This window comes from Pezoporus wallicus, unplaced genomic scaffold (genome assembly GCF_028554395.1).
Source record: "Pezoporus wallicus isolate ANWC-B61680 ecotype Strahan unplaced genomic scaffold, APGP_CSIRO_Pwel_v1 contig_13659, whole genome shotgun sequence".
Taxonomy (NCBI): Eukaryota; Metazoa; Chordata; class Aves; order Psittaciformes; family Psittacidae; genus Pezoporus; species Pezoporus wallicus.
The window spans coordinates 209794-226661 of record NW_026636258.1 but is presented as its reverse complement, the minus strand read 5'-3'; the positions used below and the strand labels follow the sequence as shown (position 1 = coordinate 226661).

At 45.2% G+C, this 16868-nt stretch overlaps 1 protein-coding gene and 1 long non-coding RNA gene across 2 annotated transcripts in view; one reads left to right on the top strand and one right to left on the bottom strand.

Annotated features, from left to right (window-relative positions):
* The window catches only part of TRPC5 (transient receptor potential cation channel subfamily C member 5), a 94591-nt gene that overhangs the window by 47274 nt on the left and 30449 nt on the right, over positions 1-16868 (bottom strand). The gene's annotated exons all lie outside the window — the stretch shown is intronic.
* LOC130593932 (uncharacterized) lies at positions 272-5937 on the top strand. The gene is made up of 3 exons (XR_008970923.1): positions 272-1652; positions 4089-4160; positions 5636-5937. It is a non-coding gene; the product is annotated as an uncharacterized LOC130593932 (long non-coding RNA).

Sequence of the window (16868 nt, the reverse complement as noted above, 5' to 3'; positions counted from 1 at the left end):
AGAAATCAGATGTCCCTCCTTCATGCTTTTGAAGTGACGCCATAACGAAACAGAGCTTTTACAACGCCCTCTGTTCTTTAAATCCTGTTGTATCCATGCACACTCACACCTCTCCCATTCCAGCAAAACCGTCTCCCCCCAGATCATGCCTGCCTGCCTCCTGAGCAGGAACCTGTGACGATTCAGTTCCCAGCCTGCTGTCGAAGGCAGTCACATCCCCACCTGAATGTTTTCTACCTGCTCTGAAATGGGTGCTGGCTCACATACCCAAAGGTGGAATTTTGTACGGAAAAAGAAAGGCAAAAGACCCAGGTAATTATACAAAAAAGAAAGTCTAGAAAATAGGGAACACTGAATAGACTTCAATAACTGTAATTATTTGCATTATATAGCTGCATTGGCATGCCAAGAACATGCTTGCAGATGGCCTTGCACAAACCAAACCAAACACTGACCTGCAGTTGAGCAAAGCTCTTCCTCACCTTTTGCCCACTGTTTTTACGTGAACATACCTTTGTGTGGCAGGATACATTACATAACTGCCCTTAGAATAGATCTGGTGGTTTGTTTTTTTTAAAATGGGTTTGAAAAAATCTAAATGTAAAATTAATGAGCCATAGTCCACTACAAATAAGACACTCCAGGGTGTGCATTATTCAGCTACTGTTGCACTTCTCAAAAGATGAGCTTAATGCACACCCTGTTGTGACTTATTACTATATGCAGCGTGCAGAATTAGACCAAAATGCTCTTACATCCGAAGCACGCAGTGTGTTTCCATTTGCAGCAGAGGCAGCTCTCTTTGTTGTGTGTTAATCATTACTCAAGCATACTGTACTCCGTGTGCCCACCACTCCTGCCCTGGCAGTTGGCATCCTGCTGCTCAGGGGGTGATTGCTGGGTTTGGTGAACAGTAGGCCCATTTCCCGTCGCAAATGTCAGAGGTGTTTCAGAGAAGCTATTGTCAAAGAGTGCTAATGATAGGAAACATGAGTCAGCCTGTGAAAATCCAGGAGTAAAGAGGCGATAAAGTAGCAGGAAGTAACCTGCTAGAAATCCTTCTGTAGGCTGTGCCTGAGCCTGGTTATGAGAGAGTGAAGCTCTAACCTCTGAATCTGAGTTCCCCGGGAGTTAAGTGCCTCTCCAGCGCTAAAGAGCTAAAGGCTCCTGGGCTGTAGCTGGTTGATAAACCTCTCCATAACCCAGACGTGACAGCAGGCAGTTGACAACACACAGCGCTCCCCCAAAGGTCAGCCCCACACTGAGGTACAGGGTTATTTGCTGGACCAGGGCTCATTGGGTGGCTGGAGGTATTTTTGGGAATCCTACAGGTTTGTTACCCTGGATGTGGCACATGAGGAGTTAAATCTCTGGCAGCCAACAGACACACAGGTGTAAAGAGGATTTGCTAAGGAGGCTGGTCCCTACAGAGGCTGCCGGGGGGGGGGAGCCTACAAATACAGCTCATGGGAAGAAAAGAGAGTGGTGATGAGGGTCTGCTGTGGGTCATGGAGGGCTTGGTGTTTCTTAGCAAGGTTGGGTAAACGTATTTCAAGTAACAAACAGCCAAAAGCAGCTCCCTTTGTGAGGTTTTTGACATTCTTTTGCTTTGTTTGGCTTGTTTAGGTGCTTTGTTAAATGTCAAGAGAAAGGTAAAGGCTTTTCTTTTTCCTCTCTCTTAGAAGCAATTTTTTTTAAAGCCCTGAATAGCTGCATTTATCTCGCTTCCCCTCCTTTTCCAGTCAGTCACTGGCTGTTGTATTCAGAGCCTCTGCCTCAAAGGAAGAATGTTTTCCCTCTCTATCATTCCTATTACTGTCAAGTTTCATCTTGTTTTTCTATATGGAAGTTACTGTACCCAGGGCTGTGAAAAGGATTTTCAGCTTTACCCAGGTGAGGTGCTTGTGTTGCTCAGACTATGAAATGGGTGCTTGCAGACAGGTAGTAATGCTGCAGGTGGGGATAGTTTTAATCTTGTCTGCTCCTCCCTACTCCTAAGGCTTCCTAAATCTGTATCTAGGGCTCTCAAAATGGTTGTCCCAAGGTCTGGAATCAAACTGGGGCTATCTATCAAGTGATGTTAAATCCCTTATTCTGGCTCATATCAGAGGTCCTGAACTGGAGCACTGCTTCGTTTGGGCTCAGGCTGCTGTGTGGAAGGCATGTTTTCCCGGGCAGCTTCCGGTACTTTTCATTAAGGGATAAGAAGGGAAATGGTGCTGCAGAGACATAGAGTCTCCCTGGGGCCTGGGAGAAGATCAGTGGAAGGCCTCAGTCACAGGAGCTGAAGCTTATTTCTGATTATAGCTGAGCAACAAAACAAGCCACTGAAACACCAGACAGAACAGTGTGAACGATGGCTGCTGGGGCCTCTTTTCCATCCCTGCCTGCTCCAAAGGCCAGGCATGGGCTAAAACATTCATGTCTCGTGGTCAGTATTTTTGTTGTCCCCTTGCACAGTGCTTTGGTAACCTGCATCTTAACAAAGTGTCTGGTTTTAAAGATGGGGATATGCAAAGCGAGCCTGTGCTCTGAGGGATGTACTCTGTGTATCATCACTGGAGGGGCAGCAGAGATGACGGCAATGCGTTGTAATTGCTGATGTTCCTTCTGCACTACTCTGACAGGCTGAGTGCATGTTTAAATCAGCTGCTTCTATGTCTTGGGTTAACTTACAGTGATGGAAGCAGATGAGGAATAAATTATTCTACCCCAGGGCTCTGTGAGGCTCTACCAAGGTTATTTTCATTAGGTGACCTGAATAACGTTCTTTTCCATTAACCTCATCACCTGACACAAGCTGTTAAGCTGAGTCCTTCAGAACCTTATTGCCACTACTTGCATAGGAGCGTGTGCCTTGTCTGTATTTCATCTTGGTAATGTTCACTGAAGAACTTAACTACCACTAGCAAGTGACTGAATGCTTGCTACCAACTTTCTAGACTTAATCCTCATAAAGGTAGGCTGCTTACCACCGCTGCTTCTCTGAATGGTACTGCACTGAGTGAAAAATCTCCTTTATTTAAAAGACTGGGGGGAAAGAAACAAGCTTAATGAATTTGAGAGGAAAATGGAGGATTAGCTCACGTAAAAAACAAGTTTTCCAGTAAATACTGCACTGCTGGAAAGAAGCTCTGGATAGGAGGAGTAAGAATCTCTGCCTATGTTAGTAACTAGTACAGTGCAAGAGGAGCAGAAACACAGAGCAAAAAAAAACCCCATCCCAAGCCTGGTACTGAAGACCCAATGGCCTTATTGTAGGTCTTTCAGGAGTTTTACTCCGGACTTAACCTAGTCTGGTGTTTGAGGGCCCATGGAGCACGTGCTCTGGTTTAGTGCTGTGCAAAAGCAATGCAGCTCCAGTGCCCTGAGACTGCGCAGCAGTGTGAACCACAGCACAGTAAATGGGGAGGTTAAGGAGATACAGCTCAGAAATATGCTCTTCAACCAAGCTAAAAGACTAATATGAATGATCTTCTGCCTGCTTTTCATGGACCATGGAAGCTAATACCCAGGTTTAAACACCAGAAGATTTAAAAGCAAGCTGTAGCCTTTCTACAGCATGCCATTTATCTGTGCGTAGAAAGAGGATGACTAAGGGAAAATAAGCTGTTCTCAGGAAAGGAATTTGCCAGTTAAGTTCAGAATCTTGAACTCCAAGGAGAGCGTGGCTCTGTTTAATGGCTGTTTTGGGGATGGCTTCCTGTTCTCTATGTATGCTTTTCTGCCTTTCCATACTGATAGTCCTGATTATGGCCTGGTACCCCTCCAAGGCTCCCTTCATACTCAGGTGTCTCCTCAGCTTCACCTTTACTTGTGCTCACAGCTGCAGTCTCCCTAGAGAACAACTTGTCAGTGCTTCAGATCTGATCTGGAAAGAGAGTAACTTGTGAGTGCTTCAGATCTGATCTGGAAAGAGAGTATCTAGAAAGTAAAGCAAAGACTAACCAAAGGATCCTTTACCTTCTGAAGCTGTTTATAATCTCTGACTGTTTCTTGTGTCAGAGGCAGTTTAAATAAGTGTCCTCTCTGGCATTAAGAGCGTTCCCACTTTTGCTTGACAATAATAATGCTTTTACCCGTTACAGGTGGAACTGCCCCATTTTCAAGCCATCTCCATTCTACAGACTAGCACCTCACCTGGACCAGTGTAATGAACTGTAAGTATGGCCATAATCAACAGTGCACATATTAATCTGCATTATTTTCAGCTTGCGTAACTTTGGTACAACTGTACGTTATAAAATACTTTAATTGCCAAAACAACGTTTCACTAAACAAACCCAACTCCTGCAACCTCACTGGAAAACTTCAAATTTAACATTTATAGAACTGGAAGCCTGAGCAATGATTTCCCCTTTCGAGTTTGCTTTTCTGCATGCAGCCCCATGGGGGAGGCGTGTTTGTCATCCACAAGCATGTAACGGGCACAACCGAGTTCTGTCATTCTAAAAGGCTTTTGTGCTCAGTGGTCAGACAGAGCTTTAGCAGTGACTGTGATTTTGTTCAGAATCCTGTGGTACTTTCGCTGCAGCTCTATAAATAGAGCCAGAGAGATGCAGTCAGTGTTGCCAGACTGCGGGTCAGCCGTGTTACCAGCAAAAGGGTCTTGGAAAACATCAGTATTGTGACTGGCATAACCAGCTGCATGCTGCTCCTTGCCTAAACCCATAAATAAATTCTTTCATTGACAGAACCTCAGGGGCATTTGTTTCCTCATGTGGGACTTCAGAAAAATGTTACATGCCGCTATGAATTTAAGCATTCATTTTGGTTGATGCAGTGGTGCAGGTTTCAATAACCAAGTATCTTAATCAGAGATGCCTTGAGAGACATCTTCTATCAGAGTAATGACAGTATCTGTATTTATAGCGAGGTTGTCTTTTCTCTAAAGAGCAATCCATTGACTGAAATGATGTAATTTGGTTAATGAAATACAATGAACACCACAAATTGATAACAAAGTAATGGACTTTAAGGGCTTTTGTACTGGTTATGAACAAGTTTGTAGCTCTGGCATAAAGCACAGGTGGTTACAGAAGTACTTTTGGGCAAGCTCTACTGTTGTTATTGAAGTATTCCAGTGATTTCAATACAGCTGTCCCAGAATATCCAGCTAAAGAAAAGGCTCCTTCTGCTCACTGACCTACATGCCTGTAAAGTCACATAAAGTCTCTGCCCCTGAGACTGGTACTGCAGAATGGGGAACATTAATACCTCTTAGTGCCTTGTAGCAAGCAAAATTCTGATACCCGTTTACCAGATGGCACATATTAACACTGAAATGGGTATCTTTGATTAAAAAACTGCATAATGTGATGCATTCCTACTGAAATAATGTGGAAAATTAGGTTTGTGATATCTGTATAATCAAAATACAGATATATCTGCTCTAGATTCTTCAAGGTTTAATTTAGCTTCTTATCCATGTGTTTGAAAATGGAGGTAGACCCAAGGGATTAGTTTTCAGAGCTGAAATGAAACTTAGTGCATCTGACAGTGGCAGAAGTGCATCCGAGCTTGTGCTCAGCCGTGTGTTTAGGAAATGCAGCACAGCCAGAGAGATTGTCAAAAGATGTCATCATTTGTGGTCGATGCTATATAATAACGTCTCTTTTGTTGGGGATTAAAACAGAGGAGTCCAGAGAGAAGCCTTCAGAAGGAAAGGATTTTGTAAATATGCATTTAAATGGCCTGTGGCAACTTGTTCCAGACAGAGCACTTTCTCCTCTAAGCCACTCTCCCTTTCTGATGCGAGAGGAGGAAATAAGACGAGGCACTTGAGGATGAAATGAAGAAAGAGCACAATCAGTGTGGAGTTTATTCTCCAAGTCACAGAAGGGTGCTGTTAAAGACCTGGTTTGTGTTTGAACCTCTTCTATTTAAATGAAGTGCAGTCTTGAGGTCTGCTTTGCCTTGAATTCCTGTGTCTTGCTCTTGCTACTGAACCCAGTCGGAAGAGGGACTGGTGAGTGCCTACCGTTGTCTAGAGAAGCAAGGCCAGTGCTGTGCCATGAGCAATTGCACCCTCTCCTGGTTATGACTCTGCGAGAGCAGTTGAGAAGCTCATAGTAGTGACAACTTACATGTTATGTTGTATTATCTCTATGATATGACCAACCATCAAATGAATCTTGGTTTTTATATGCTTATGTAGCCTGGGGCCAGCTTCACTTGTGCAGTAAAACAAACAAGGGACAGAAGTTTGGGACTGTTACAAATCCAGGCATTACATGGTGTAAGTGACATCAGAACCTGGCTCACAGCACGTTATGGATCTACCAGGGCCTTGTACAGAGATTCCCTGGCTGCTTGCTGGACCTGTTTCCTGAGACCCCCTGATGCCATCTCACTGTAAGTCCAGTGTTGCTGACATGAGAGTAAATCTAGTTGTCTTGTGCGGCTTGGACAGGCAAGACTAGTTCACACATGTCTGCAGCTGGGTTGGGTTTATTTTGTTTCCTCATTTGGAAATATAAAATGCTGTTTGTTCATTTTTTCACCTTCAGATCATTTTAAGAATTACTCTGTGACAGGAGCAGCTGCTTTGAGTAAAAATAAAAACGACATCCTAAACATTTTTAATATTTTTAAGTTTGGAAATGAATTTTAAGAGCTTACTTAAGCCAGTCCAGTCCATAACTACATTTAAGGCCTTGGAATGTCATCCAGGTTTTTAATTTTATCTGGTTTCTCTATTTTCTCTTCTTAATGGTAACAAGGACAAGATGTGCTAATACAGGCTAATAATCATGCTATCTATAGCCGCCTATGTCATCTTTGTACATAAAATGTGCCTATTTCCTGCTATTTATTGCTGTGTATGGATGAGAGATGTTTCATTAAGTTTAGGTGAGGTAATATGTTGCTAAAAGGGCTTGAAAAGGGAGGGCTTTTTGCTTGGGAGAAGTGGGGTTGTGTTCCTATTCAACCACATGCCTTTAAAAAAAGAATGAGATTAAATCATAAGACAACATCACAGGGAGGAACGAGTGGCTGCATCTGGTGCCAGCCCAGTGCTGTTTGATGCTGCACGAACACATCTTGATGCTCACAAACCAGGAGGCTGCATTTCTCCCCATTCTGACTATTGAGCTGTGCTTTTGGCATTCTGGTACTAACCAAGAAGACACTGTGGCTTCCGAAAAGATCCCTGAATTTGTGATAGCAGAGAAATGACAATCTAGACAGATGGCAGGGTCTCGCATGAGAACAAAATCTGCGTGGTTGTGATCTTCCTTTATTATTACCACTCAGGCAGTGACTGTTTCTTATTTCTGATGCTAACACACCCCCACTGCAACCAAAAGACTGTCCATCACAGGGATAAACAAGCCATAAAGGTGCCATTCTGTTTTGCAAACCCAAGCACAGCTCTATTCCTCAGCCAGATGAGGACTAGGGGACTTCTACTAAACCATCCTGCAATTCTTTATGGATCCCAGAGCTTTGTTTCGGAGGATCCTGTAATGCATGTTTAATTTCCCCATTAAAAGAAGCTTCCCTTGGAAAATGGGTTGCGACTATTGCACCAGGCAGACTCTCCTGCATATTTGTATCAGTGAATCTAGATAGCCACGTCAAAAGCCCCTCAAGGGCTTCAGAAGTCGTACAGACCAGAGGCAAAACCATGTGTTCTGTGATGTAAGGGAGCAGCTAGTGCTGAAATTCGGGCTTATGAGCAAAGGGTGGTGAATCAACTCAGCGCATGCATGGATGCTGCATAGGTAATGAAATATGGTTTTCTGAAACTTCAAACCCTCATCAACAGATCAATAGAGAGTCCAATGCAGGCAAGTGCTAAGATCACTCTGACACACTAATAAAGAGAACTCCCTGGGAAGCACCTTGTGTAACAGTGCATTCCCAACTTTTCAACGTGTCTATACGTTAAATTAAAAGCACAACATGCCTGTGCATGTTGCAGTGCAGTTCTTGCCCTGACCCCATCAGCTCTCCTAGGAGCTAATAACAGACTTCATATTGGCCTAGGAGAAAGGGCCAGTGACTTCTTTGCCACTGTCAGATGTCTGGTAGCTGACACTGCAGCCTGCAAGCCCTAGCTCTGGTGCTACCCATTGGGTCTACACAATACATCATCAGAGCTCTTCATTTTCGAACAAACAAGAGGAATTAGAGATGTGTGCACGTCTACGGGGGTATGATACAATAGGCATCACAGAAACATGGTGGGATGGCTCCTACGACTGGAGTGTTGGAATGGAAGGTTACAAGCTCTTTAGGGAGGACAGGCCTGGCAGGCGGGGAGGGGGAGTTGCCCTTTATGTTAGGGATAGGCTGGAGAGTATGGAACTGTCACTGGGGACAGGTGAGCAGTTAACAGAGAGTTTGTGGGTCAGGTTTAAAGGGAATATAGCTATGGGGGACATTACTGTGGGGATCTGTTACAGACCGCCTGATCAAGGACAACCTGCGGATGAAGCACTCCATAGACAGATAGGAAAAGCCTCACGCTCACAGGCCCTTGTTCTCATGGGTGACTTCAACCACCCTGACCTTGTTGGAAGGACGGTACGGCCCGGAACAAGCAATCCAGGAGGTTCCTCGATTGTGTAGAAGACAGCTTCCTTCTGCAAGTAATAGAGGAGGTGACAAGGAGAGGTGCCGTGCTTGACCTCCTGCTCACCAGCAGGGAAGGGCTCGTTGGAAATGTGACGCTCCAAGGCAGCCTTGGATGCAGCGATCATGAGATGCTCGAATTTGAGATCCTCAGGACAGTGAGAAGAGCGTGCAGCAAGCTCACTGCCCTGGACTTCAAAAGAGCAGACTTTGGCCTCTTCAGGAACCTGCTTCGGAAGGTTCCATGAGATACAGCCCTAGAGGGCAGAGGGGCCCAAGACTGTTGGTTGATATTCAAGGATCACCTGCTACAAGCTCAGGAGTGTTGCATCCCAACCAGAAGGAAGTGCAGCAGGAAGGCCAGGAGACCTCCATAGATGGATAAAGAGCTCCTGAGGAAAATTCAATTGAAAAAAGAGGCTTATAATAAGTGGAAGCAAGGACAGGTGGCATGGGAAGAGTACAGGGATGTTGTCCGGGAAGCTAGGGACCAGGTTAGGAAAGCTAAGGCCCAGTTAGAATTAAACTTAGGTAGAGGTATTAACAATAACAGGAAGGGATTCTACAAGTACATAGCAAATAAAAAACAGAGAGGGAGAATGTAGGCCCCCTCAGGAAGCTCTCAGAAGAACTGGCTATGCAGGATTTGGAGAAGGCTGAGGTTCTGAATGACTTCTTTGCCTCGGTCTTCACTGGCAAAGGCTCTGACCAAACCACCCAAGTCTTGGAAGGCAGATGCAGGGACTGTGAGAATGAAGACCTTGCGCCCACTGTAGGAGAATATATGGTCCAAGACCATCTTAAAAATCTGATCGTGCACAAGTCCATGGGTCCTGATGAGATCCATCCGCGGGTCCTGAAGGAGCTGGTGAATGAAGTTGTGGAGCCGCTGGCCATCATATTTGAGAAATCCTGGCAGTCAGGTGAAGTTCCCGACGACTGGGAAAAGGGAAATATAACCCCCATTGTCAAGAAGGGGAAAATGGATGACCGGGGAATTACAGAGCAGTCAGTCTCACCTCTGTGCCTGGCAAAATCTTGGAGCAGATTCTCCTGGAAGGCATGCTAAGGCACATGAAAATCAACAAGGTGCTTGGTGACAGCCAGCATGGCTTCACTACAGGGAAATCCTGCCTGACCAATTTGGTGGCCTTCTATGATGGGGCTACAGAACTGATGGACAGGGGTAGAGCAGTTGACATCATCTGCCTGGACTTGTGCAAAGCGTTCGACACTGTCCCACACGACATCCTTGTCTCTAAATTGGAGAGACATCAATTTGATGGATGGACCACTCGGTGGATAAAGAACCGGCTGGATGGGCGCACACAAAGAGTTGTGGTCAATGGCTCAATGTCCGGATGGAGACCAGTAACGAGTGGTGTCCCTCAGGGATCGGTGTTGGGACTGGTCTTGTTCAACACCTTTGTCACTGACATGGACAGTGGGATTGAGTGCATCCTCAGCAAGTTTGCCGATGACACCAAGCTGTGTGGTTCGGTTGATCCGCTGGAGGGAAGGAATGCCATCCAGAGGGACCTCGACACGCTTGTGAGGTGGGCTGATGCCAACCTCATGAGGTTTAACCATGCCAAGTGCAAGGTCCTACACCTGGGTCGGAGCAATCCCAGGCACAGCTACAGGTTGGGCAGAGAAGAGATTCAGAGCAGCCCTGCGGAGAAGGACTTGGGGGTGTTGGTTGATGAGAAAATGAACATGAGCCGGCTTCAGTGTGCGCTCGCAGCCCAGAAAGCAACCGTATCCTGGGCTGCATCAAAAGGAGCGTGACCAGCAGGTCGAAGGAGGTGATCCTGCCCCTCTGCTCTCCTCTTGTGAGACCTCACCTGGAGCATTGTGTGCAGTTCTGGTGTCCTCAGCATAAAAAGGACATGGAACTGTTGGAACAAGTCCAGAGGAGGCCACAAGGATGATCAGGGGCTGGAGCACCTCCTGTATGAAGACAGGCTGAGAAAGTTGGGGCTGTTCAGCCTGGAGAAGAGAAGGCTGCGTGGAGACCTCAGAGCAGCCTTCCAGTATCTGAAGGGGGCCTATAGGGATGCTGGAGAGGGACTCTTCATTAGGGACTGTAGTGATAGGACAAGGGGTAACGGGTTAAAACTTAAACAGGGGAAGTTTAGATTGGATATAAGGAGGAAATTCTTCCCTGTGAGGGTGGTGAGGCACGGGAATGGGTTGCCCAGGGAGGTTGTGAATGCTCCATCCCTGGCAGTGTTCAAGGCCAGGTTGGACGAGGCCTTGGGTGATATGATTTAGCATAAGGTGTCCCTGCCCATGGCAGGGGGGTTGGAACTGGATGATCTTCAGGTCCTTTCCAACCCTAATTATTCTATGATTCTATGATTTTGCCTCACACCTCCTTCTCAAGGATTTAAGATCATCCAGGGAGGAAGGCAGTGGGGAGAGAGGAAAGAAATTCCCAGTTAAATGTAATCATTAACTGAAGTGGTCTTTGATTTCTCTGCTGCTTAGTTTAATTAGATGGGAATCATTCTGAAGGCAGCCGCCAATGTCAAAGGCATGTTAACTGTAGCTGTGAATTATTACTGCATCAATACCAATAATGAAAAGCTTGGATGCAAGCAGAGCCATTAGGCTTTGGAGCAGTAACAACTAGTTTTCTGTTTTCAGACACAATCGTTCTTCCTTAGTGTGCCTTTCAAATATTTTCGTACTGAGAACTTGAGGCCAGTTTTTCTTAACTGCTTCTATTCTTCAGAACCTGTGTTTCTATCTAACAGGTTCAGCCTTCCCTTTTCACTGTGGACCTCTCATATTAACATGGAAATGGCTGGTTTGAGTCATACCAAAGGGCACAGTATCTGCACTGAGTCATACCACTCAGCCTGTTACCCTCTCTCTTCCTGCTTGACAGCAGGAATTCAGTGACAACGGGTCATGCCTATAGAATTCCTCGATACAAACGCCCAGGTGTCAGCAACACCTTCCTGAATTAGCCAAACCTTTTAAATCCAGGAAAACCACAAATACTGCTGGTAGGCAATGGTCAGCACTGCAGAAGGGGTACACGGGGCTGCATGCACTTTGGTCTTACTTTGATCACTTACTTGTACCTCACACCTTTGTAATGCTCCCTGCATTATGTATCTATTACCACCATGTAAGCAAGACTCATTTGTTCACCCTGTGTATGAGTGATGTCCCCACATCCATCCTCGGCTTCTAGGCTAAGAGCTAGTGCTGCAAGGCTTAACAGTTATAGGGAAGTCCACAAGTCTCTCTTTGGGTAATGAGACAGGATGATGTTTCTCACACCTACAACCCCCGGTCCTGCCGCAGGGCACCTCTGTGCACTTGCCTGCAGGTGAGACATGCTAGGGCATGAGGAGCACCAACTGCTTCTAAAACTCTTCTCTCTGCCTTTTATGTCAGGAGGTATCTGACAACTGATCTGTTTCTTTTGACTTAAAAAGTCCTGTCAGTGATAGCACAGGGCTGACAATGCTGGTAATGAGCCTGTACATCTAATTAGTATCAGCAAGTCTGCAGAAATCAAGGGCTGTTGGTGGTAAGAACTAAACTTTGCACCGGACTCTGAGTATAAAGAACCCTACGTGAGGAGGAAAACTAAGGTAAACCTCACTGGATTAAGGAAGTTACCGGACTTGGGCAAGAATAAAATGGTTTAATGCAACATAACTTCTGGTTCACAAAAGACTGCCTCTAGGCTGTTAAGCTGTCATGTTGACACAAAGATTAAGGCAGATTTTCACTCATCAGCTCATCTGGAAAAGGATTTTTTGTGCTCAAATTTGAAGTTCACTAATACTATCAAGTGCAGCACCTTCCACCAGCAGGTATCTGAGGATTAGCAACTAAGACTGAAAACTTGCCTTTTATTCTCTATAGTTTCCTCTTCACAAACATATTCTTCTAGGGTTTATTTCTGCAAAGCTCCTTCTTTTGGAAGCCATATGGACAGGTATCTGTTGAGATCTCATTGATTCAGGCCTCTGGTCCACTGCAACAAACTGAATCACAGTCATAAATACTGAGATCCCTTTTCTTCTTACTCTCATTATTGAGGAATTGCATTTGTAGTCCCATCTGTGAACCAGATTAATTTGGAGCCATCTGCCATGAGCAAATTGCTAATTTTGGCAGATAGCAGAGAGATGCTAGTATCATCCTTCTGTAAACATTTGATGTCAGCTCCGATTGTTGTGAAGAAAACAGCTACCCATAAAGGTGCTTATGGCTACACCATGAAGGTGCAGGAACTCAGACGACTGATCACAGCTCCTTAAAGAACAGCAAGAGGGCTCAGCAGTCAGCACAGACTGTGTCTGGTGTGCTGCAAACACATCCACTGTGGCAAGGCACAAAATGATGCAAGAGGGATCTGTGCAAACTGAATGCGCTGCCCTGAGAGCTGTGATCGTGTTTAGGGGAGAACTGGGGCCACTCCACTGAGCTCACACGAGTGCTGTGAAGAAAATGCCCCTGAAGAGCTCGCCTGGAGTCAGAGGGAAAACTTGTTCTGATTTTAGTGGTCTTCAAAATGCATGATGATGATTTTACTAATGACAAATACAAAGGGAATCAAATATGGAGGAAAATGTGAGTTTTGAGACCTGTGTTCCCTGTTCTTTGCTTGCTGGTGCATTTTAGGTGCAGACTCCAGCCTGGCTGAACACACAGCCCGCTGTACTGATGTTTGTACAGCAAAAATAATTCTGATATGACTTTTAGGGGGAAAAATAAAAGGCAAACCTCAAAGTTTGAATAGGTTGGGAGACAGAAGATTTTACTAAGAAAGATAATTTACTCAGCTGGCTTCACAGATCCATTGCCTCGCTCCTACAGCAGTAATGGACCAAGAAAAGAACTAATTTGAAGTTCCCTCTTAATTCCACCCCCATAGGACCCCAGCCAGATCTCTGGTTTTGACATGTACCAAAAAGTTCCATTTTGCCCTTATATGTATTGCACCTGTCCTGTGGAGAGACAACTCTGCAGTTTAACATTCCTACCCCAAAAAGATGAGCCACCTGATTCAGTAAGTCTAAAGTTAATACTGCATCTGTGTGTGCGGAGGTCTACTATTTCTAACCCAGCCCCAGGCTTTTTGATAGATATTCAGTGGTTTGTTGTCTTATTTAAGTAAGATGATACTCATCCTGTGGAACACCTGAGTGCGGGTTGCCATGCTAAGCGGTCTGCAGTACACACATACTACTCTTCTGCCTCTATGCAGTACAACATCAGCCTGCTCACAGTGCCAAAAAGCAAACAATAACTATCAAAGCTCGAGATTAAGCTCACTTTTCTGGAGAATACATATTCACTGAGTCCAAATCTCCTCAGGAAAAGCACCACCTGCATACCCTCCAGGTGCCACAAATATTAGTTTGCTTTGTTGTTCCTCTTAATATTCATGAATAGGCTGTTTGCTTTCCAAATGTCTGTCATCTATTTGGGGAAAAACAAACTATCTGATGATTTAAGTGACCAATGAGCGATACAAAGTGACTGGCCAAAGCAAACTCTGATTTGACAAAGCTTGGAGGATTAACGGGAGTAAATGACATAAGGTTTGGAAATAACAAGTGAGCTTGTAAAGAATCATAGACCTATAGAAGCTCTTTTGTTACTTGATCTACTTTGAGCAGATAATTGAGTTTTCCTTTATTTCCCTGAGAATTCAGCCCTCAGTGCTGGGCCAGGTCCAGACTGTGCCCCACAGAGGTCAGTAAAGCTCCTACCTGCACTGTGGTGGGTGAGCAGGGCTGTCTCATCACTGCATGCTCTGCAAGCAGGCATCTTCCATTGCACCCTGCACCACACTTGCACACTGACAGTATCAAACAGTGCGAGTGCACCTCTGAGCATGGTGCAGCACGTTTGAGGAGAAGTTAGCTCTGATCTGAAGAAGAGAATGAGCCCCTTAAAGCCTGAGAGTGAAGCACACCAGCACACCTCTATGGTCTTCCCACTGTAGCAAAAGTAAGATGCTTGCACCATGGTGACTTTCACTGACCCCAAAATCTCCCAGAGGCGACAGCATCTTTCAAAGCAGCTCTAACATTATTAGCTCTAGAGTTATTTTGGCTGCAACTGGTGAAGTCTTCTCCCCAGCTTTATCAAGGGACTCACAGATCAGTACACAAAAGTGTGGCTTTAAAGTGTCAGGACCAAGCAGAAGATATTGGAGGAGAAAAGTTCTTAAAATAGCCGGTGAACCTTGCCTGGAGGTAAACCTACAAGGAAATGCATCTCAAGCTCATCGCTGTTCAGCACACTCATCTATCATGTGCCTTTAGAGAGAGGTGGCTCATGCTCCTGGCTCTCATACGCTCCACATGTAAACAGACTAATTTCTTCCTCTCCCAAGACACCCCTGACACGCAGGGCTGCAGTGCAGGAGAAGCGTGTTGTTATAGTTACTGGCTATGACTTGCCCTGCCATTAGCGTGTTATTTCCAGTAAATGGTGCTTAAACAGCAGTCGAGCACAGGTTTGTAGAATAATGACTGCCTACATTCACAATAACATGACACAGGCATTTCTGCCACCTATCTCTTCATCCATTTCTCCCTGTCCCTTATATTGTGATCCTCTTACATAAGGAACACAACAAAGGTCACTTCTTACATTCACTTCTGCTCCCTGGAAAGGTCATCATAAAGGGGAAAGCAGAGCTCTTCTCCTCGGGCAGCTCTCAAGTGACAGGTATAGAACACATCATCTTTTAGAGACTGGGGCTGGTAAGCAAAACTGCTTTGCAAGTCAAGTCTGCACGGAGCTATAGTTTTCTGCCTTGGTTTGGGTGTAGCTTTTGCTAGCTAGACCCAATCACTGTAACCCCACAAGAGGCTGGCATAACGCAACCTGGTACATTTTGAGTCAGGATTGTGGTATGACGATAAAGTTGTAGGAATGAGCAAAGATACATGCCCATAAAGTGGATTATGCTGAATGATGCTACTCAGCTGCTTTTGAGATGCAAAGACAACAATTAACTGAGCTGACGCGAACAGACACAAATAGGAACAGCGCTTCATGCCTGGCAGAGAGATGAGACTTTGGTACAGAGGCAATAATAACCTCTCAGAGGCAGACAGCAGGAATGTGGGAACTAACAGGGTTTCAGAGACCCCAGACTCAGATGAATGAAGGCGATGTATTGAACGTGTAGAGGCAATCAGAAGGTGCTGCTTCTGCACCTTTGCCGGGAGTGCAGCAAAGACAGACAGACAAACAGCCCCTAACTGGAAACAGGCTGCTACACGAGAGTCAAAGAGCTGTCTTCGCATGGGTTTGTCCAGGCAAACTGAACCTTGTCTACATTGATTAACAGATTATCCTCACCCTTACATATTAAGAAGTGGTATGACACTATCTTACAGATTTCTCAAGACAGATATAAGAGGTTCCATAAAGTGTGAATTTTTGGCACTACTCAACCAAAAAAGCAGGTTTCCTCTATGTGTTAGAATGTACAAGTAGCTGCTTAGGACAAAACCCTGCTAATCTAATTTATCAGGAGCTTCTTGTGGAAGCAGTTAGGTATGGGATTCCCAAAGGGCTTCCTGAGAAAGGGTCTAGCAAGATAGCTGCTGAACATATAACGACACTGCTTTGGGATCAGCAGCTTGTGTTCAGCACCCCCTCCTGTATTAGCTTTGTGATTTGACAAGCTAACCGACTGCGTCCCAACTTTGCCTAACCAAGCCCTTATTTCCATTTAACGTTATATCACTATACACATGTATGCTTTCATACATACAATGAAATAAGTGTTAATTACCATCACTGCACGAGAGAAACTGCTGAAATGGAAGTCCCATCCTGCAGCCCTTTACCTGCAAATGCTTCCTGCAGTCTACTGACGAGCCTGAACCCCAGCCAGGGAAGTTAATCCTGGTGTGTACACAGGGTCTTGCATCAAGCCAGTACCAGTCTAAAACATACTGATGAAATCTGCTCTAGTAACAAACCTTGTAAATAAAGCTGAAACTGGCGCCGTGGCTCTTCTCCCACACACATGTTCTCCCTCGAGTTGTAAACTGTGCAGCAGATACAAACCTAGCTACAGAGGGATGGCTGCACGCTGGCAGAGAGAAAAATGAAACAGACCTACAGTGAAATGTATCATTGAACTAAGGATGCTGGAGCTCAATTTGAGCTGCAATAAGCCAACCTTATTTCACGGCCCTCTGACTCTGTCCAGTTAAGCCAGCACGGCTGTGAATTTCAGTGGACACAAGTTTTGGTATTCAAGAGATCTTACACTTGCAGAAATCCAC